We start from the raw sequence: 24095 nt of genomic DNA on the forward strand, positions 1-24095 counted from the left end.
ATGGAAGCAGTGGGGGAGATGTTTCCAATTGTCTCCAGATAGTGAAACAGATTGTGGTTGTTCTTGCTGCTCTTCCGACTCTCTCTTTCTTCTACTCCTTCCTCTTCCTCTTTTTCTTTGTCTTTGCCTTCTTTACCGTTTGAAGTCTTTTTTATATAGTAAAATATACATAAAATGTGCCATCTTAATCATTTTAAGTGTATAGTTCTGTGACATTAAGTACATTCAGTCATCATCATCGTCCATCGCACCCAGAGCTTTTCTCTTCTTGCAGTTCTGAAACTCTGTACCTATTAAATGACAACTCCCCATTTCTCCCCCATCAGTCCCCTGGAGACCACCATTCTGTTTTCTTTGTGAATCTGACTACTCTAGGCAGCTCATATGAGTGGAATCATATTGTATTTGTTCTTTTGTCACTGCCATATTTCACTTAACTTCATGTCTTTAAGGTCCATCCATGATGCAGCATGTGTCAGAACTTCCTTCCTTTTTAAAGGCTGAATAATATTTCATCGTAGATCTATACCACATTTTGTTTATCCTTTCATCTGTGGATGGATATTTATATCGCTTCCACCTCTTGGCTATTCTGAATAATGCTGCTGTGAACATAGGTGTATAAATAGTTGTTTGAGTCCCTGCTTTCAGTTCTTTTGGGTATATACTTAGAAGTGGACCTGCTGGATTACATGGTAATTCTGTTTAAAATTTGTTTCAGAAATTGCCATACTATTTTCCATATTGGCTGCACCATTTTACATTTCTACCAGTAGCACACAGAGGTTCCATTTTCGCCACACTTGTTATTTTCTATTTTTTTTAATAACAGTCACCTTAATGGGTATGAGGTGGTATCTCACTGTGGTTTTGATTTGCAGTTCCCTAATGATTAGTGATGTTGAATATGTTTTTATGGACTTCCCATTTGTATAGATACTTTGGAGAAATGTCTTTTCAAGTCCTTTCCCATTTTAAAATTGGTTTATTGTTGTTTTGTTGTTGAATTGTAGGACCTTTTTTTTTTTGCGGTACGCGGGCCTCTCACTGCTGCGGCCTCTCCCGTTGCAGAGCACAGGCTCCGGACACGCAGGCTCAGCGGCCATGGCTCACGGGCCCAGCCGCTCTGCGGCATGTGGGATCTTCCCGGACCGGGGCACGAACTCGTATCCCCTGCATCGGTAGGCAGACTCTCAACCACTGCGCCACCAGGGAAGCCCTGTAGGACCTTTTAATATATTCTGGTTATTAACCCCTTATCAGATATATGATTTACACATATTTTCTTTCATTCTGTGGTTGCCTATTCACTCTGTTGATGGTGTCCTTCATGCACAAAAGTTTTAAGTTTTGATGTAGTCCAATTTATCTACTTTTTTCTTATGTTGCCTGTACTTTTGGTGTCATATTCAAGGAATCATTGCCAAATTCAATGTCATGAAGCTTTGATATGTTTTCTTCTAAGAGCTTTATTGTTTTAGCTCTTACTTTTAGGTCTTTGAGCCATCTTGAATTAATTTTTGTATCACCTTCTTTTTTTAAAGCATAAAGAGTACTACATTTTACAGATGTAACTTGCTCTGTGTAAGGCATTGTGCCTGGCACTGTGTGGGACTCAGATATATGACACATGATTCTGACCTCAGGAGTTTAAAAGATGAGCACACAGTAGCCATGCTATGAAGCAGGAAGTGGACTTAAAGGACAGGTAGAAATAAGCTAACTTCACTCTGGTTTCTTATAGTAACATGGGAGCTTCAGGTTTTGTAGTGTACTTTGTGCAAATCATAGGCCAAAGACAGCACAGAAAAAGGTCAAAAAGTGGAAGATAAACTGACAAAGATGTGATGGATGACAGAGTCAAAGCCCCTTTGTGTAGAAGAAGCTGCTTATTGGGGTTTATCTCCTCCAGGCTCCAGCACTGCAACCATAACTATCAGTAGCTCTGTCCTGTTCAAACACCATCAAATAATACCTGAATGGGCTATTTTAATTCCAGATTTTATAAAGTGGCAAAAAAAGGCTTGTTGAGAAAGCAAGCACAGACATATAGACTGATAACTTCGGAGCAGATCACTTCTTATTAAGAGTGGCTAAGGAGAATGCCTTTACACTACCTCTGTCTGGATCCTCTTCTGGAGGGCCTGGTTCCACGTGGTTTCTTGATTTGTTTCTTGGTTCTGTGCTGTTCCATGTCAGTCCATGTGATACTAGTCACTACTCTGACCCAGGACAGCTATACTTACTCATTACAGGGAATTCTCAGTTTCTACCTTGACATTTCTTGACATTTAAAGAATAAAAATTTTATCATACCACGTTAACCCTTTTTATTTTATCCATAATTCTTTTTCTATCTCAAATTGTTTGTGTATTTATTGCACCCCTAAATGTAAGCTCCATGGAGGCAGGGGCTTGTGTCTCTGCTGTATCTAGCACTTAGAATCCTATCTGGCACATAGTAGGTACTCAGTAAATATGTGTTGAATAGATGAATGTATAGGTAAGATTTAGCTGTTTTTGTTCCTGTTTGATACTGCACAAGTCTGTGCAGATTAGAATTTCTGAGTGTGCAGCATTGTTCTAAATGTATACTTTCTAAAAGTGTGTTCTTCTCTGTGTCCCTCTGTGCGAGGGTTTTTCTTTTTCCCCGGTTTTTGGTAGGAGAGAGATAGCTTGTGTAATAAGCCTCATCAAGAGGCTTCGCACTGTTCAGATGTGTAATCCCTCTCTGGGCACTTCCTGTGCCACACCATTAAATGTCTAGCCTTGACTACACAGTTGGATTCTTCCACTGTCTCTTTGAAGTTATACGGTTTAGTTCCTGAATTCCTCTGGCTGCATACACTTCAGAGCAAAGTGCCTGTTCTGTCAATAACCAACACCTAGGTAACCTGGGCAAGTTATAAAATTTCTTCGTGCCTTATTTTTCTCATATGTAAAATGGTGATAGTAATAGTATCAATAATTAAAATTGGTTGAGTTGGGCCCTGTTCTAAACATTTTACATGCAATAGACTTTAATAATATTTAATAACAATGAAGTGGGTACTATCATTATCCTCATTTTATAGAAAAGGAAATTGAAGTACAGGAAGCTTAGGTGCTTGGCCCTAAGTCTCATAGATAGTAAGTGGTGGAGCTGGAATTCAAATCCATGGAGTTAGACTCCAGAGCTAGCACTTTGGGGCATAGATCTCTGATCAAGGGCTTATGCAGAGGATAAGATAAAAAATGTAAATTTCTTGGCATAGTGTCTGGACCACAGTCAGCACTCCATAGATGTCAATTGTTCTTTTTGCTAACGACTCATCTCCCTCTGTGACCAATACAAGGAAGCCCTTATGACGACCACAAATACCAGCTGAAGAGTACAAAGGGATAAAGAGTAAGTGGGCAAAGAGTGAATAGGGATATTGTAATTGGGAGCAGTTTTAATGGAAGGGTGAATCCTGAGTAGAGAGTAGAAGATCTAAATAAACCCAGTTCTTACATAGTAAGAAGCTTAAGGCCTTAGATTGAGGCGAGTTTGAGAAAAGTCTGTGGAGACAGTGGCAGCTCTGCGTGTAACACCAGTGAGGGAGGAGGGTGCCTGAAAATGGGGTAGTGATCCCACCCTCTGTTCTGAACACACCGGCTATGGGAAGAGAGGATTTCCATGACAGAAGTTCCAGGCAAGTGGGCGTTGGAGCGGGAAAGAGAGTTGCTCCAGTCCCTGAATAAAAAATGCCCACTGTTTATTATCCTCTTACGTGTTTACTGTATCCTGCAGGTATGTATGTTCTTTGAAATTCCAGCAGGAAGATGAATGGGGGTGATTTCAGTAGGGGAGAGGCAGACTACGGGTGCATCAAGTAGATATGATGATAAGATATGGCACCTTGGCACAAAACAAGGAAATATATTTAAAGAGTTATAGGATAAAAAAAAAAGAAGAGTTATAGGATCCTTCCCGTATATTAGGAAAAAATATGTTTAGGTTATACTATAGCACATTGCTTAGAAGGTTGAGAGACTTGGGAGATGACATGCAAAATAGCATACAAAATAAATTATTTCAAAACTTGCTTTAAGAACATAGGAATGAAGATGTCTAGCCTTACATAACACACTCCAGAGCTAGAAAGTTCATTTTAGGAAGAGCAGGAGAGAAATTTAACTTGACAAAATCTAAACACACCCAAAAGAAAAAACTATTTAAAATAGGAAGTAAAAGAGAATAGTGTGTAAGTTTGGGATGTGGGATGGGATGACATCAAAATGCTTTTCTTTGTGGTCTCATATCACCACCCCACTTTTCAGGAGACTGGAACCTTTCTTGGACAAACCATTTCATCAAAGGATCAGATTGTCTAGTTCTTAGAGGAACGTAAGCCACAATAAGAAAACAAATGGGAGATCAGGGTGGTCGTAACAGAGCCTAGGGCGAGGTATAACCCTGGGTCTTTTGCTTTAGACCAAGCAGGCTTCTCTAGCTTTATTGTGCATGTGAATCACCTGAGGAGCTTTTCAAATGCAGATTCTGATTCATTCAGTGGTGGTGGTGGTGGTGTTCTGATTAATTGTGTGTGTGTGTGTGTGTGTGTGTGTGTGTGTGTGTGTGAGAGAGAGAGAGAGAGAGAGAGAGAGAGAGAGAGAGAGAGAGAGAGAGACAAAGTGAGAGAAAGACAGACAAAGTTGAGCTCCTTTCAGGGCAGCTTTGGAATTTTAGTGAGAGACAAAATTAAAATAGGAAGAAGGACAGGAAGGGTGGGAACATGGTAGCAATTAGACAGTGAGGCCAGTGCCCCAACATGACTAGCATCTCTGTGCTCCGTTCTTACTGGACATCCTTCCAGCATTCTCTGTTCCATCTCATTTCATGGATGTGTACACCTCATTCCCTCTTTTTGAAATGTGTTTTCCCTGCCTTCATCAGATCCCTTCATCATTCAGAGGAGACTTTTCTCATCAGGCAAGATCTTCAAATGTTCCTACAGCATATAGTCTTTTTCTTTATTACTCTTTTCAGACTTATAAACGTTCATCATTTTTCAGGTACAGGGATGGGTCCATTTTGTTCTTTCCAGCCTCCTTACGCCTAACCTAACATAGTTCCTGGCATGTAGTAGGTGTGCCGTGTACATTTTGAATGAATAGATGAAATAGTATGGATGATCATATGTCCTAGATTTTCTGGGCCTTAGGCCTTTTAGACCATGTGTAACCCCAAATGAAAAATCTAGTCCTGGAGCCATCAAAATATTAACAGGATGAGTTGAAGGGTAAAGGAGGAAAAAGCAATGAGTGGACACAATTAGTCAAATTTAAGGTAGGAGAAAAACTTGGATTCAGCCAAACTATGTAGGAGGAAACCACCAGATAATAATATGAATGATACTATTTTCTTAAGCACCTACTATGTACCAGACATGGTCATAATGGTCATAATATATTCAGTTTCATCTTGAATCCTTACAAAAATGTTGTTAGGTGGACCTTAGGTGGCAGAAACTGTGGCCTATAGAGGGTAATAATTTTCCCAGGTCACTTGGCAAGGAAGTCATGAAGAAGGTTCGAATTCAGAGGCCTTGGGCACTTGACCTTGTCATTGCATCAGTGTCTATCATCTGCCTTCTCCAGTAGCCTGTAAACCCCATGAGAGCAAAAGTGTCTGTTCTGTTCTTGGCTGTGTCCCCAGCACCCAGCATATTTTTTCACATGTATGTACTCAAAAATAATTGCTGAATGAATGGTCAGTACAATTTGAAATTACATGTCCTTTCTATTTTTTGTGTTATATAACCATGTATGTATATGTAAAATACTAAAAAGGAGCTTTGCCAAAAGGCACGTTTCTTTCTGTGACCTTGAGTTGTGTTTCTGAAAACTCCTCTGTTAGGTTAGAGCAATGTCTTTCAACTTTTTTTCAGTATTTCCCCCTACCCCCCACCATTCAAAGAGCCTTCTGAGATTTTTTTTTCTAGAAGCCTCCCCCATGAAATTTTAATACCACAGTTACACTGTATATCTGTTATGTATTGTATGTATATTTCTGTGTTTTATACATAGTAAGAGTAAGATTTTTTTTGCCCTGCTTTTCCCCTTGCAAGAACCAATTCCACTCCCTTGGGAGCCATATCACCCTGCTGAGAATGCGTGGATTAGGAGGCGGCGCATTGGAGTAAAACTGTGAACGCACTGAAAACATGTTTTATGTTCAGTTCACAGAGTCGCAGTGATGCAGGAGAGACTGTCGGTGATCTCCCCATTGTCATACTTCTCTTCTTCTTAAGTAATCAATTGCAAGTTTTTAGCTAAGCATAACCATCAAACTAGAGGACTGTATATTCCCTTGTCTACCCTGACACCTCCTTCCCTTTGGCTAGCTGAGCACAGCGACACTGGGCCAAGGTACTCCCTTTCTTAGCCTTCCTTATAGACTCCCTTTGGCTACCTGACCAAGTTAGAGCTAGTGAGCTAAAAGCAGTGGGAGAGAAATACATTCTCTACATTAAGTTATTATATTTTGAAGGTCTCTGTTACTCACAGCTGAACCTAACACTAGTACAATCCCATTTTCATTATACTTTAAGTTATTAATTATTAGTTCTGTGTAATTAATTGACATTTATCAGGCCACACGCCTTATAAATTTTTCAGGATTTCTCCCTATGTCCTTCGTTTGTGTCCACCTTCATAATTTTAATGACTTGCATTAAACATTTGTATAGAGACAAAAAAAAATGTCATGGCATTTTGCATGTATAATATTTGCTACAAATCATGGTGACTACAACGGAAGTCCACTAATTTTGAATTTATGACTCACAGTCCGTATATAATTGAATTTTGAATAAGAGGAGTTCTCAATTAGGTAAGGATCATTAAATACTCAGGAATAATCGGGAGGTAGTTGGAAAAGAGAAAAAGGAGGAAAAATAATATTAGATAAAGTCAGGAACAAAAATCATTTATTCTTTAGATTCATTTAGGGAAGAAGGAAGAAGAGAGGAAGCAAAGGAATATTTGGAAATTCACTTTGGATTGCTCTTGATTAGCAGGAAAAAATAAAGATCTAAAGGTCAAAGTAAGCGTCAGAGAGAAGAAAAATTCAAAAACATAAACCCGTAAGGAAAGAATGTGCTTGTGCTGATTTGAATTAGGGATTTGCCCACTGCTATAGGAAAGCCTCTGGAAGACTTGTCACCTGCAGGCTTGGTACAAGAGCCATCAATTATTTAGCCTAAAAATGAAGGGTAAGAGATGACATCAGGAATTGGGCATTATTAAGTTTTTTTTCGTTGTTTTTTTGTTTTTGCTGGGCATTTGATTGCAAGGCCTTTTATAATGGTAACCAGCAAAATGACTCATAGCAAAGTACAAAATTGGGCAATGAAAACTGTAGACCTTTCAGAGTTTTTAAAACAAATAACAAAACAGAAAAATTAAGAGAGAGTTTGGTTGCTTTGTAAAGCTGGATCAAGAGAAAACGTTAGACAGGATGGAGCTATCGCTTAATTTAAGATCGTGTAAACAAACGGGTTCTCTCCCCCAAGTCATAAATCATGCAAAAAAATGTTGTTAGTCATGCTATATGTACTGTCTGTATGGCAGACATTGTTAGTATGTAACCAACAGCCATTCCCCTCAACGTCCTTGTTAAGCAAACCTGCATTTTGGTCAGAAAGGTCAAGTGCCCTGCCTAAGGATTGAGTCAGCCTTGACTCACATGTCTAAGTGAGTCATGGAGCTTGTTTCCCATTTGTCAGATTTTCCCAGACACCACTGCAGCCAGAAGTGATCATGTGACTCAGTTCTGCCCAATAACCCGTCAGTAGGAAGTCTGCTAGGGAGCATTTGTGAAATATTTTCCTGTTCAGATAAAAGGATTTACAGAAGGAAGTTTGTCCCCTTTGCCCATTTTCCCCTGCTCGGTATGCTGGTGTGATGAAATGATGATTGGATCTGTATGGGGCAGCTTGTGTGACCTTGAAGTGACAAACAAGAGATAAAAAGCATATACGTAGAGACTGATAGAGTTTAATTTTCTAAAAAGTCTGTTTTGTTTGGAGTCTGGGTTTTGGAAGACATTATTGATCTGCTAACTTACACCATGGTTGCTCTTGGGTAAGATATTGTAGGTTTGATAATGCAGTGAGAAATAGAACATGGAAATAACTAATTGGGGCAGCAAGAATTTCCTTATATGATAGCAGGGCAGACCATTTTGTGTGGTAGTTACCCTCTCTCCCAGCTAAATGGCAGTGAGCAGACAATTCTGATTTCCTCTAAGTTAGTGGTTTCCTTGTATTGGCACCATCCTTTGACACCAAATTTGGAAATACTCTTGAGAAACAGGGATGGGGAGGCATAGGAGAATTACTAACTTGTCTCCCTGGGTTCGTGTACATTTAAAAAATATTTTTGCCAATTTGGTAGTAAGTGAAGGGCATAGTAAAATGAAACTAGCCAATTCTGAATTGTTCTCACCAATCTTTGAGCCCATACCAGCCTAATTCAACTACCCTCATGGTTTAAGCCTCTGAGAACTGGGTCATTTGTTACTTGTAGACCAAAGCATATTTAACGAATGCCAACAGAATTCCAACAAAGAGTGGCTGGATTGTAAAAGAGACAAGGGCCACTGGAGGGAGTGGCCAGTATCCAGGCACTCTCATTTTATATGTTGACAATGCTGATCAAATGAAAAATTACACAAATGAATAAGAGTCCTGAATGATGTACAGATATAGGAGAAAAGAATATGTAGATATTGACCTAAGTCCAGCCACGTCCTGGCACTAGAAGTGGTAGAAGTTCAATATAATGGCAAGAGTTGGAAGACCTGGGCTTAAAACTCATCTCCCCTACTTACTAGTTGAGTGACTCTTAGTAGATAGATCACCTCTCTGAGCTTTAGACTCCTTATTTGTAAAAAGGGCATAATAATATCCACTTCATGGGGTGGTTGTGAGATAGTTTGAGATGTCATACAGTAAGTTTATGGTGGCCAGTATGTACTAGATTCTGAGCAATAGAGGATAATAAGCTGTTTTCACATCTGTGATGAATATAGAAAGTTGGGGCCTTTGAGAAAGTCGCTTAAACATCTTTGGACCTATATTTCATGATCCATAGAAATTTAAGGTTTGTACTAGATGTTTCTTTTTTTTTTTCATTTTCTGGATTTATGCATTTATTTCTAACTATACAGGAACAAATTCAGTAAGTAGGGAAAGACAAAGAAAGAGAAATATGAAGAGAACGAAGCCTGTGGGAGACTGGCCCCTTAAACAGGAAAAGGGCTGTAGGCAAATTTCACCTTTGTACTTTCCTTTGATCCTCACAGATCCCTGGCTGGGCCCCATCTCCCAATGGTTTTTTTTGAAAAGAGAGCTTCAGAGGGCATGCATAAAGTGAGTGGAGGGGAGGATCGAAGCAGTGGCTCATACACCAAGTCTTGTGTTTGGAGGTAAGAAAGCTTCTTGCTTCACATCTTGCTTCACACATGCACACACTGCAGTCCCAACACCACACAAGGGGGCACTGAGATGGGATTTTAACACTCTCTGCTGGGTCATTGTGCAGTCAAGTGTGGTGACACTGTATGTGGTTATGCTGACACCTGTAATACAGATTCTGCCAGGTGTGGTGGGAACTAGTGGGAATTTTAGGGAAATGGAGTGAGCAAAGTAAGCTGGGAGGCAAAAAGACACCTAGGGGAATTTTTGATGAGGATGTTGTTGGATGTGCAAGTGAGGAATGAAAAGAACCAAGTAATACTGAACCCTGAGAGTGAGAGACTGTGAGAGATAATGAGAAGTGGTGGAATCTGTGAATCTTTGTGGGGATGGGTGTCTTAGATAAATGATGTTAAAGGATATTTTCATTCCAAAGTTGTGAAAACATACACTGTCTAGTGCTTAACATTTATTTCTCCAAAATTGCTAAAGACTCGTGGGCTCACCTTTAATTCTTCACTCTATTTCAGCCCCTAGAGCTGCTCAGTTACCATGTATTTATCCCTCTTTTGGTGCACTGCCTGGGATTCCTTATTGCGTGGTCCTGAATTCACACCTCATCATAGGCTTTCTGGTTTATGCCAGAAGCCATCAAACTCATCTCTCTGTGAGAGGGATTTCCCTCCACAATGATATCTGGAGTCATAACACTGTTAATAAGAGCAACTATTGCTCTAAATGTGCTATTAATATTAACTCATTTAGTCCTCCAAATAGCCCTGTAAGGCAGGTATTATTATTATTATTCCCATTTCATGGATGAAGATACTGAGGTAAAGTGACTCACCCAAGTTACAGAGCAAGTAGGTGGTAGAGCCTGAATTCAAACCCAGCCTAAGCCTGGCTCCAAACCACTGTGCTATGTTGGATCTCCTTATGTGAGATGCTGTTTTCATGATGTTTCTTTCCAGCTTCAAAATTTAATCAATGTAGCAATCGATTAAAGTTTGCTCAGAGTTTTTTTTTTTTAAAAAGCTGTGTCAAGGACTATGTCTTGTATCATGAACTAGGTTTAAAAGTTCTCTAACCATGATGAAGAGTGGCCCCCGCTTGCCACAACTAGGGAAAGCCCTCGCACAGAAACGAAAACCCAACACAGCAAAAATAAATAAATTAATTAATAAACTCCTATCCCCAACATCTTCTTTAAAAAAAAAAAAAATTTCTCTAAGGCAAGAGCCAGGTCTTCTACATAAATCCAAGTTTTCCAGGTTTCAATTTTTCTCCTTTATAGCATAAAAAGAATTCCTAAGCTCTTGTACAGTTCTGGAGTTCTGTCTTGTTTTCTAGACGTGTTCGAACATGAGGCTAAGTGCTGGGAAGAAACAGATGGTTATTAAATATCCATTGGTTTGACTCATCCTGAAGTCCTGCCAAAGTCCAAACCAAAGACCAAGATTTGTGCAGTTTGATTAGAATTATTTTAAAGGTTTATTAATTATTTATTTATTTACTTTATTCATTTTGGCCTGCGTTGGGTCTTAGTTGCGGCACGCGGGATCTTAGTTGAGGCATGCGGGATCTTTCGTTGTGGCGTATGGGCGCTTCGTTGTGGTGCACGGGCTTCTCTCTAGTTGTGGCGTGTGGGTTTTCTCTTCTCTATTTGTGGTGTGCCGGCTCGAGGGCACGTGGGCTGTGCAGTTGTGGTGCGCGGGTTTCAGGGTGCATGGGCTCTGTAGTTTGCGGCAAGCAGGCTCTCTGGTTGAGGTGCGTGAGCTCAGTAGTTGTGGTGCACTGGCTTAGCTGCCCCGCAGCATGTGGGATCTTAGTTCCCTGACCAGGGATCGAACCCGCATCCCCTGCATTGTAAGGTGGATTCTTTATCACTGGACCACCAGGGAAGTCCCAATTATAAATTTTTGAAACCTAGACTCACTGTAAGTTTTCAGCTCCTATTTTCTGTCATGGAAAAATGGAAGATAAGAATGATTGTTGGCTGAATTTGTCTGTCACTCAGCATCCCTTTCTAGTTTCAACTGCTTTGTCAACAGCCATGACTTGGGAGAGCAGGACTGGATTGTTCTTTGTGCAGGGAAGGTCTGGATCCGGAGTGTGCTTTAGACTTAAGGCAGCCCAAACCCAGGAGATGACCTTGAAAAATGATAGGGTTCAGTAGATCAGATGGTCATGAGCTGAGCATATTTGATTGGCTGCCTCCAGAATTAGACTACAGGATGGGGAGAAGAGTAGGTAATAGGAAGAAAGTAAGGAATGAGAGAGATGCCTTTAGAGGTAGAGGTAGGGAGAGAGAGAAAGAGGAAAAAGAGAGAGACAGACAGACAGACAGACACACTGAGAGAAGGAGAACAGAAAGGATAGCCAGGCTGAGAGCTGTCCACATTCAGTGTAGCTTTTTATTACTTTGAATATACATGCTTTTTGTCATTAAATTCATTTAATTAGCCATGTGGTAGTTACACAAATCTGCCAGTGCAAATAGTACTTTGCATTAAAAACAAAACCAAACCATCTTTTCCTTAGAGATATCTGTTAAGCACCCTGTATCTTAAATTAATTGTAATTCAAGAGAGAACATTTTATTAGATGTTTTCTTTTCTTTTTCTTTTTAACTCAAGAAACTATTTTAGAATAAGACTTCAAAGACTCTTCCAGGGGAAAAAAAAAATCCCACAACTCATGAATTATAAAGAAAAAAGGGTTTTGTCTTTAAAACAATATCTTATGCAATTAGGGGCCAAGTGAACTTAATTACCATGTGAATAATTCAAAGAAGCAGATTAACTGCAATAGGAAAAATTTTGGTCCAGTGTGGTCCTCCATATTCATGCAACTCAAACGATCTGTGATCTAATCCTGGAACAGTCAATTTAGGCTTCTGAAACCTGGTTGTTACATTCAACAGATATTTGTTGTTCAACTTCTGTGTGTCCTTATAAGGAAACTGTCATGAAGTATTTTGGTCATTTAGTGTTCTTTTTGCTTTGCTTCTATTTACCCCTTTCCACTGGGGCAGGAACTGTAGACCTTCATTTCAGCATTTGCTTTCCCTCCATCCTCTTCATTTGCACCCCTGCAACCTTCCACTTTGTACCAGAGTGGGGCAGAAGAAAGGAGCATCAGAATGGCAGGAACGTGGCTTGTCACTTTCAGCCAGGATTGAAGTTGCATAGCAGCGCTCCAACAAAGTGAATTCAATAAACATGTGTTGAGGGCGCTGCCTTATAATAGACTTCATGCCAGAGACTGTGGGGCAGTCAAAGAAACTAAAATACTGTAGTGTTTTCAGATATTGCATTAAATGGTAAAGACAACAGATCTGCCCATAAAGCACTGTAATATAAAACAAAGGGATGTGTGCCTTAACAGTGGCCCAAAGAAAGGCAAGAGGACAGATGAGGAACATAGACATGGAAAAGTGTCCCTGCAAACAGAATTTCAGATCTCCCTCTGAATAAAAATGACAGGCTATTCACAATTGAGGATGAAGGGCAGGTAGTCGGATGTCACACTAGGGGAAAACAGGATAAGTAAATGTCTGGAGGCGGAGAAGCGAATGCACAAGCAAAAGAGTGTGTGTTATCAAACTTAAAGATTCTTTGGGTGGCTGGGCACAATACACTGACATTGGAGTAGATGAAAGGCAGAGCTCTTTGTTACTTACAGCTACAAGGAGAGAAGGCTGTTTGTAGGGCCACACAAAGGGTTGCACCAGGGGACAGGGTAACACAAGCTAAGCTCTGGGTGGGGTTTGTGCGTAGCAAGCAGAGTGGATGTGGTAACTAGGTTTTGCAGGCTTCCTAGAGGATTGATTAATTTGAATAATTACATGGCTCTGGAGCATAGAGGCTTTCCTTAATTGTTTAGTACCTGGCCTGGGAATGTGGAAGCCTCATAAGGGGGTGCGGTTGGCGTGCATGCCTAGTGGCCCTGGAGAGTGGGAGCCTGGTAAGCAAAGTGTTTGGTGTGCAGCTTAGCAAACTGCCCATGAAGGGGAATTGAGAATTTTTAGATATGACTTCAAAACTACATCAAGACAGCACTTGTGAAATATATTACAGTGTACATAAGCACATTGCACCTAGCTTGATTCAGGTTAGGGGAGAGGTAGGTGGGAAGGCATGAGTTAGGACATTGGATTATAAAACTAATTAGATAGAGAGCAAATCTTAGAGAACATTGAACCCCTGGGTAATAAATGATGTTCTCATAGTAGGGTAAGAAATGTGATTTTCTTGAGTAAATAAGATAGATATAAAATATCAAATTTTCATACAGTTTACCTTAAAAAAATGGACACATTAGGTGGCACAATATTATATGGAATTCTGTAACCCTGAAGAACATTATTTGATCAATGAAGCAGGAAATGTTAAAGCAATAGTATAACAAATTGCAGACATTTTACAATGACTGCTGTATACTTGTGAGATGAGATGAAGTTGTGAGGAGAGAAACTCTCATCCGAGAGGCCAAAACTTCTCATTCCTGAATGCAAAAATTATTGTATTTGCCAACTGGAAAAATTGTTCATGTACTTATAGTGGTCCTCTTTGAAAATTACCATGCTAAAGTCCACTGAGCATCCAAGTTTCCAGATAAAGTTGTGACATGATAGTTTCCATAAAGGCATAAGGAAGTTTTAGAAAACCTGGAAATTATTGATTCATGCTAATGTTTGTTCTAAGCGGACAAAGTGAAAGTTTTAGTCCAACTAAAGCAAGTGCAGTGGATATAGTGGTGCACCACTCAGACCCACCCATTCAGGACCAACATGTGCTCATTCCCTCAGTCGTTGCAAGTGTTGGCTGAGGATAGCTCACAGTTGAGTCTCTCCCGCAGACTTGTCCTTGGCCTGCAGGAGCTGATTCACCCAAGGTGAGATTCCCTGCCCATTGGCAGTTCTGTCTGTGAGGATGTTTCTAGAAGACATTAGCATATGAATTGGTGGGCTGAGGAAACTAGATTGCTCTTCCCAGTGTGGGTGGGCATCATCCAGTCTGTTGAGTCAGAATAAAACAAAAAGGTGGAGGAACGGAGAATTCTCTCTCTCCCTGACTGCTGACCTAGGACATCAGTCTTTTCCTGCTCTTGGATTGGGACTTACACCATCAATTCTCCTGGGTCTCAGACCTTCTTGGTCCAGAACTACACCACCAGCTTTCCTGGACCTCCAGCTTGCAGACTTCTTTGCTTTCATAATCACATGAGCCAATTCTTCCTTATAATAAATAAATCTCCATCTATCTAGCTATCTTTCCTTCCTATTGGAGGTAGGTGATACATGTATCTTCTGTTGGTTCTGTCTCTCTGGAGAACACTGGGTAATACGAAGGACAACCCTGGAGGGCCATCCTAGCTCTAGTGCCCCTACTCCTTTCAGCTTCCCTCTCCATGCTCCATCCTGCTTCCTTCACTCTTCTACAGGTCAGTGCTCCCAAGAGCACTTCCCAATAAATTCCGTGCACTCAGGTCTCCATCACACAGTCTATTTCAGAAAATCCAACCTATGACAAATGCATCTATAGAATGACTAAACAATTCCCGAAATAATGTATACATTCTGTAGTCTCCTGAAATTTCTTTTATTCCAAATTGAGAGATGAGTTGTGAAAGAAAGAACATATATAGGTTTTTCAAAATTTTATCTATCCTTTAATATAAAAAAATTCGATGTTATTCAAATTATTCCAGGCCATAGAAAAGGAGCAAAGGCCTCCTGATTCTTTTTATAAAGCTAGCATAACCTGAATACTAAAAGTTGATCAATAGATTATAAAAAAGGAAAAACTATAATTTTCTATATGAATATAGATATAAAAATTCTGTATAGCATATAAATTGATTCCAGCTGCATATTATGAGAACTGTATAATATAGACTTAGTAGAGTTTATTCTAAGACCATAAGGGTGGTTCAATATTAGGAAATCTATCAATGTAATTTATTACATCAACAAATTAAATGAAGAAAGTCAATGATTATATCAATAGATGCCTGAAAGCCATCGTAAAATTAAAGTCATTTCTAATAAAAATTCCAAGTAATTTAGAAATAAAGGAAACTGTTTAAGTATGATAGATTCTTTTTACCAAAACCCAATAGCAAACATTATAATAAAACGCAAAATAGCTGAAACTATTTCCATTAAAAAATAGAGCTGGTATCTTGTTAAATTTAATTGGTAGTGAAATTGGTCACACCTTTCTCCTACCCCCGCCAATCTAGGGCATACTCCTAATGCAGTGACGGCAAGGATGTATTTAAACATCTCTTCATCCCATTATACTGAGACTTCCCAGAGGCAGGTGTAGGCCTTACAAATTTTTGTATCCTTTGTCCCTGACAGTTTCTGGCACAAAAAAATTTCTAGAAGGCACAAGCAATTGAGTGAGTATAATAGCAGAATTTATACTTTACAAAAGACCATTTTCCCTTCACCACAAGAGAATTGTGAGATGCCGAGCACGCCATGAGCATAATTTGCAAAACTTTTCCAAAAAGTTATAATTATATCAGAATCAGGGAGTAGAGACCGATGAGCCCATTTTCACTTTTTATTTTATTTTTTCTTGAGATTTAAAAAATCTCACATAGTTTTATCATTTTTGAAACTCCTTTCATGATTGTTCTAGGATTTATTCATCGTATTTAGAAGTGGGCTGTGAACAGCTTGGAAATGCAATAATCCAAGTCATTTAGCTTAAGTCTATATATACCTTAGAAACCATAACAAGATTAAAAACAAACAAACAAATGAAAACCCCCAAATTACTTGGGAAATGCTTCTCTAAAAGGAATTTCAGTTTCACATCCTTCCCACTTTCTAAAACCAAATTTTCTTTTAATATGTTTTTCTTTCAAAGTGGCTGTTTAAATCTGAGGACACCCACGTATTTAACTTCTCTAGAACCCTGAGTTATTTCACTTAGTATTAATGGGCCAGGCCCCTTTGCCCATACTTGCTGCTACCTATTTAGAAGCTACTGCCTCCTCCTGTTGCATCTTTCTCTCAACAGGCAATAGATGTACTACCCTGAGATGGAAAACAGAGGTTGGATTCAGGATTTCACTCTGGAAGGGTGGCCATAGAATTAAGGGAGATTAAGGCAAGTTCCCCCAGGGTTCAAGGTTAAGGGAAGTTCCTATATAATGCCCCCATTATATGAGAGAAGGATTGAAACATGTCTATGGGATTTAGCAGCAAGGATGATGTTACTGATCCTGGAGAGAGCAGTTTTAAAGAAGTGGTGTGGACCAAAGTCAAATGGCAGTGTGTTCATTCAGGAGTCAGTGGGGGCAGTGACAATTTTTAAAGAAGTTCAGCTAGGAAAGATAGGAGAGGTAGAGACAGAGACAGAGATAGAGATAGAGGCAGAGAAAGAGAGAGAGATGGGATGGAACCTTATCTCAGAGGCTACCCATTCACCCAGCGTAGTGTAATTATCTCTTCTAATAAACGTGGTAACTTGATATCACAAAAGTTGCCTTCATAGTTCTTTACTCTATATCTCCACTGCCATTTAGATTTAAAGACATAAAAGCATAGCCTGTCGGGAAGTTTAAATTTGAATCTTGTGCTTTAAAGAGGCTTACTAATTTGCTTTGTTTATGAACTGAGACCCAATCTGTGTCATATATAGTCCCTCATATTTTCTTCCTGAGTGGAGAGAAACATCTTCCTGGCATCATCTCTTCGATAGCTGGAGGCATCATCAAAAATTGAGATAACTACCCTTAACAGGAATAAATGAATTTTGAGTATAGAGGCTCTCACCTCTTAAAGCAGGGCAAAGGAGGTAACAAAACAGAGCGACTCTCGGCTGGAGGAGTGCACGTAAGTCATTCTTAACTGGAGGTTTCACCTTTGTTCCTCTGAGCAGCTGCCAGGGAACTTTCTACATGTGACTTGAGATAAACGAGCGAGTCAGGGAACAGTTTGCATCTCTAAGATGAACTGCTAGGCTATTCCTTTGAAATCCTAAAGGGGATGGTGGTGATTAAAGGTACATTTTTTACAACTTAATGTAAAAGACAGTTAAGAAGTCCTGAAGGAAGAGGCAGGGCTCAGGCAAGTCCACTACCAGTGACTCTGCTGTATTTCACGTTGTTTTCCTTATTAATGCTAGAGGGAGGCTGATTTGGAAGATACACCATAAGGAGAACTGTAGAGCATGAATCAAAGCGTCACTACTTTTTTGTTAAAGAACCAAGGAAGCAAAAGGAAGCCCTTGAAAGGAGAGTTATACGAACACACTTTCTTCTGCAATAATCTCTTCTAATCCTTGAGGGAGAAGACTGAGCCATCTTTCTTTCAAGTCTCTAGCTGCAATAGCTACTGTCAAATGATGCCTTAGAATGCAGTCAGATGATGCCTTAGAAACAGTTCTGAGTGGAGAGTCAGGGATCTGAAGTTACAGGTCTAGCCTGTTCACTTCTCTGTCACTAATTTGGCGACTTTCGGCAAGACCCCTCAGAACTTCCTATTCTCCCATGTGTAAAATAGTAGAAAGCAAATGGCCACTGGGATTCTTGCCCATTACGGGGTTCAGAGCATCTGGAAAGATGGACAAAAGAATGTATATCTGTAATAAAGAGGCTCAAAAGAAAACAGCTTCTTGCGTATTTTGCTTTGGGAATAGTATGTACCATTTGATTATATGGAAAAAGAAAGAATGGGTGTGAAACCCAGACATTGGCGCATGCAGATAATAATATTCTTGTATAAAATTTTGGATAAACATTTATTATACACTTGCTTTTACCCCAAATATTTGGATTTCAATTTCTTAATCTTCTGGAATGCTGGAAATTACTTTTGGCATTTTCCCCATTCCTGGGGTACAACTTTATGCTATTTGAAGCAGAAATGGTTTCGGCCCCAAAATAGCACAGTTCCTGCTAATCAACTCAAAATCTTCCAAGGCACACAGGCTTTCGGAAGCCAGAACCGATTTTTCTGGACAGGGAGTATATTTGCTCAGTCCATGAAATTGAGATCAAACTTGGATATTATTTTCCAGATCCTAGTCTTTGCAAAGCAGACGGAGAATACCCTGATGGCATGAGATGTTTGGTGAATAGCAAACTCTATAAACATTTTCTTAGGAACCACATTTTGTCCTGTGAATAAGTTAGGTAGGTCGTGTGTATATTTTCATGCATTTCTTTTATGCTTAGTGTGGGGCATGGCACATATTCAGCACTCAGAAATATTTGTTGAATAAATGAATGAATGCATACATATATGGCATTTAAAAGAGACTGTGAAATCTATCATTAGGCGTTTTCCTAATTAAAATTTAATTATTGCTATCAATTTTTATCTATTATGTATATAAAAGGATTGACAGTTAATGAATTTCTGAGTAGATTCTTCTGAACTCTTCTTGAGATGGTCTTATTAACTTTGAAAGGCTTCTAATGACATTTGGCTTTCTTAAAAAAAAAATCAAGAAATAAGAGAATCAATCTGGTTATCCAGACACCTATGGGCTGGTCAGAGAATGATTTAATCTGGGAATAGCTTCCCAAATTAAGTGGCCTCTCTGAGAGGCCTTTCTCAGTTAAAACCTTCTTGAGTCCCTGATGGTACTATTTGAATTGTGGCCACACTTAGATTCAGAGAGAGATCTGGAAAGGAAAAGTATTGATTAAAGGAGGGTCTGATCACTTTTGACACTAAGAGAGCACATTCAATGATATGAGTAGTAGGTGCTACCTATTTATTTATTATTCTGGCCTCTGATTAAAAATGTGAGAGAAGAATCCTCTCTGTATTCCATGGGCTGCAACTTGGCAATATTTAATTTTGATCAACTGTTTTCCTTTTTGATTCAGACAACTTTTCCTGGAGGCTTTGCCTATGGGAAATAAGTGCTGAGATTCCTCGCTAGAATGGAGGTTTCCTCTGATCATTGAATGAATCCACTGAAGGTGTGCACTACAGGCAACTCTCAGATTGGGACCAGAATGTCTAAAGGACCTTTTTGCATTTTTTTTTTTTTTTTTTTTTTTTTTTTTTTTGCGGCACGCGGGCCTGTCACCGCCGTGGCCTCTGCCGTCGTGGAGCACAGGCTCTGGACGCGCAGGCTCAGCGGCCATGGCTCACAGGCCCAGCCACTCCACGGCACGTGGCATCTTCCCGGACCAGGGCACGAACTCGTGTCCCCTGCATCGGCAGGCAGACTCTCAACCACTGCGCCACCAGGGGAGCCCCCTCTTTGCATCTTGACAGTTGACATTTGTAGGTTGAAATCATTCCAGGTCTGTTTGATCACACATGTTTATTAGAAGAGTAAGATGTTTATTTTTCCCCCTAGAACACCAGGGTTAATCAGCCAATCCAACATCCTCGTTTTATGATGTGAAACTGGGGCCTGGAGCGGTGAAGTTACTTTACCAAGGGCACTATTAACTAGAACTGGAATTCAAGTCTCCTGATGTTTTTGAAATTTGTAACAGGCTGTACTGCCACCTCTTAGCAAATTTTATATAAGTTCAGTACTTTTACTGAGGTTTTACTTGAGGTAGAAAATGGTATTTTGAAGAGCTCTCAAAGTGTGACTATTCCTGTTCTACGATTTTTTCCTAATAAGTCATAAGCTCATATAGCTCAGGATACCTTCTTTCTTTGAATCTGACCCCAGGTCATAAATGCAACAACTAATCTGTGTATAACTACAAGGGCAGCTGCAGCAGCTTTTGGTGTGGTAGCAGGGTCAGATTCTAAGGGTATATAGACTAACAAGCTGCAAGTAAACTTTGGGACATCGAACTTGTTTGCCTCATTTTCAGTTCTTATCCAGTTGATCTTCACCTTGGTGAAGGGCTGCAGACTTTGACTTCAGATCAAGTCCTCACACCCTGGTTCTTGCCCTCTAGGATTGGATGACAGTGGGGGTGGGGCGGGGAGTTGTCTGGTCACCAGCACTTACCAGACCCAGTCTCCGCATTTCCCCTGGGGCAGGGTGTTGCTGCCTGCTGCACTCTCCCAGCATGGTAGGAAGGCAGGTACTAAAGTGATGAGGCCGCACAGAGCCTCTGAAGCCATCTTGGGCACACTCTCTCACCTTTCTGTGTCTTGGTTTCTTCATCTCTTAATGGGTATAATAATAGTGTCTAAAGAATAGGGATATGTGGAATGATATGCAGGTTTGTCCAAAAATGGCCTTGAGTGACTGTTCCAGATCGTCTGGTGCAAGCTGGCTCAGACTGCCTGTTTGTGCTAGGTGAATCTCATGCTTTATGAAGACAGAGCAATAGGCTGTAGCGCCCTCTGCTGGAGCAGGGTCTTTTTATTGGTGCAGAGTGCCTCCAAACAGGGCCCTGCAGAATGCTACAAAATCAGTCTGTTGTCCAAAATCAGAATCTGTTGTCCTGGGCTTCCCTGGTGGCGCAGTGGTTGAGAGTCCGCCTGCCGATGCAGGGGACGCGGCTTCGTGCCCCAGTCCGGGAAGATCCCACATGCCGCGGAGCGGCTGGGCCCGTGAGCCATGGCCGCTGAGCCTGCGCGTCCGGAGCCTGTACTCCGCAGCGGGAGAGGCCACAACAGTGAGAGGCCCGCGTAATGCAAAAAAAAAAAAAAAAAAATCTGTTGTCCTGATGTCCAAGTGATGCTTTTAGTGTTTACCCCAAACCCTTAGAGTATTAGGCTGTTTTAAGGATTCAATTAATACATAAGAACCACTAAGGACAGTGCCTGATGTTCTTAGCTTTCAAAGGGACATAATCATTCAATTGAAAGTACCATAGTGAGATAACAGATGTAAAAGCCATTTGTAAACTATTTAGAGCACAAGTACAAGTATTAGCTCTTATTATTATATAGCTGTATCTGTTTTTTGTATCTTAAATTCTCTTCATCCAACCTGCGATATAAAAAGAAATGGGGGCCATGTCAATATTTACTGGAGAATGGAAAGAAATGGGGTGTATATAATAGTGAACAGTTAGGCAGGAGGACTTCCCAATTAATTGTTTTTCCTCCTAATATTAACGTCCTTATTTTTAAAGGATCTACATGAGTTGGAAGAATTAGACTTGTGTTCTGTCTTAGGATGAGAAGATTCCTTTTTTCTCCTCAGTCAGTAACTACCAAAAATCACATCTTTGCCTTCCCACAGAAGGTGGTTAAAAACTCAGTTCTTTCTTCCTCATACTTTCAGATGTATAAATATATCATTATTGCTCTAACACAATCTCAATATGAATACAAGAAGGATAAATTCCTGCTAAAAATACCACCAGGTTGCTACTGCCTAGAATAAGAAATATGTCAATAAGCTTGGAACATGAATCTGATTATCTCAAGCTATGTGTACATGAATGCTCTACAGTGACTGCAGCATCAAGGAAAAGACTCAATTGACTAAAATTACCCATGAACAACACCTCCAGAATCCTGAGAGCCAGGTTTGATTCCCATCCTTCCCTCACCCTCCACATGGAGTCTTTTCATTTCTACCATCAGTACATCTTTTTTCTTTTTAACATCTTTATTGGAGTATAATTGCTTTACAATGGTGTGTTAGTTTCTGCTTTATAACAAAGTGAATCAGCTATACATATACACATATCCCCATATCTCCTCCCTCTTGCATCTCCCTCCCTCCCTCCCTATCCCACCCCTCTAGGTGGACACAAAGCACCGAGCTGATCTCCCTGTGCTATGCGGCTGCTTCCCACTAGCTATCTCTTTTACATTTGGTAGTGTATATATGTCCATGCCACTCTCTCATTTCGTCCCAGCTTACCCTTCCCCCTCCCCGTGTCCTCAAGTCCATTTTCTATGTCTCCATATTTATTCCTGTCCTGCCCCTACGTTCTTCAGAACCAATTTTTTTTTCAGATTCCATATATATGTGTTAGCATACGTCCACCATCAGTGCATCTTAAGGCCATTCACTTCTCTGCGTTACCTCCACTGCTGTCTTAGCCTAAGCTCCGTCATCTCCCACATGAACTACCACAAAAGCCTTCTGTCTCATCTCTCTGCTTATATTTTCGTCCCATTTCAACTAATTCTCTACAAAGAAGTTAGAGTAATCTTTTAAAACATAACATGTTTTAAAACATGTCTCTCCCTGTCTCTGGTAGCCTTTCACTTCAATACGGCCTACAAAGACCTGCGTGAACTCACAACATTCTCAGCCCTTGTGCGGGAAAGTGCAGCTACACTGGCTTTCTTTTAGTTTCTTCTTTAGTTCCTGCAAAGTGTTAGGCGCTCAGAGTGTTTGCACATGCTGCTCTTTTTTATAGGACTACTTTCTCCCCATTTTCCTTCTAGATCCTCTTTACTCCCCTGCTAGTGTCAGCTCACATGCCTTCTCTGAGACGCGCGCACACACACACACACACACACACACACACACACACACACCCCACACTCCCATCTAAATAAGGTCCCCTCCTTTATCCTCTATTTGAGTACTCTGGCCTTTTCATCCACTACACTTAGAGTATATAAGTGTATCTGTATTTGCCAGTGCATTTATTTAATAGTTTTCTTCCTCAGTGGATGGCAAGATCCAAGAGGACAGGGACCATGTCTGTTTTGTTCACTTACGAGTACTTAGTATTTAGCACAGTGCCTGGCGCATTGTAGGTGCTCAGGAGACTTTGATAAGTGAACGAATATTCACATGGTTACAAGTTGTCATAGTATGCTCTAAAAGCTGAGGAGACTCAGGGATTTCCATTGACCTATCAGTCTGGTGTGTACAGAAGGCGAATGTATGGAACCCATTGGGAACCCTCGACTCTAGATCTGTCAGACCTCAGGCAAGTTACTAAATTTCTTTGAACCTATTTTTATCACTGATAAGTTGGGGAAAATAAAGAATCATACTACTCTGCTTTTCCACCCCTTGGAAGCGTTGTGAGGATCAAATGAGAGACTTGTTATACTAGTGCTTTAGAACCTTAAAATATTTATACAGATTTACATTTTGTAATTTTAAATGGAAAAATTGTGTCTGAAAGCAGAATAGGAAAAGAAGGAAACGCAGACAGAACAAGGAGGGACAAATGGAATGACAGTCAAGAGGTCACTGGGAAATGAGGACAGTGGTCTGGAATTTGTTGTCCATCCTTTTAAATACCATTGTTCGAGAAAGCCCAAACCAATCAAATCAATCAGAAAGCACTTATCGTATGTAGATTTTAAGGCTGCTTCCATCTTTGGCAAATGTCCTCACAAATGAGTCCCACTCGAGTGAGAGCAGATGTTATCTGTATTTTTAAACTTCTTAGATCTTCAGGATTTTGCATATTGTATCAACATGCAATACTTACTTTTGTCACATGTTTTTTCATATCTTTCCCAATTTTTCTTTCCTTTGGTAAATTATATTCTAATTTCTAAACCTGTATGAATTCTTTTATGATGTTAATGATTCCTTTTCTTATGCCCATTTAATATACCTAATTCTGAAATTCTCAACTCATCAGGCAGTTTAAGCAAAACCTATAAAACATGCATTATAATCTGCCTCATTGCATTTACTGTAGATGGTTTTAGCTCAGAGGGTGTTGGTTAAGCCTTAGCTGTAAGGTTGAATAGTGACATCATTCGACTCCTGATTTCACAGTGGATTTATGTGATGACCATCATACTTATTTCTGGCCTGAAAT

The 24095-nt window shown here is 40.1% G+C and overlaps 1 long non-coding RNA gene across 2 annotated transcripts in view; it reads left to right on the top strand.

Annotated features, from left to right (window-relative positions):
• LOC307188971 overlaps positions 1-24095 on the top strand; it is a 363612-nt gene that overhangs the window by 29478 nt on the left and 310039 nt on the right. For both annotated transcript variants that reach the window (XR_013829086.1, XR_013829087.1), the window contains exon 2: positions 9332-9454. This is a non-coding gene — a long non-coding RNA (uncharacterized lncRNA). The remainder of the gene's footprint in view (positions 1-9331; positions 9455-24095) is intronic.

The sequence above is a fragment of the Stenella coeruleoalba genome (genome assembly GCF_951394435.1).
Source record: "Stenella coeruleoalba genome assembly, chromosome: 7".
Lineage (NCBI taxonomy): Eukaryota > Metazoa > Chordata > Mammalia > Artiodactyla > Delphinidae > Stenella > Stenella coeruleoalba.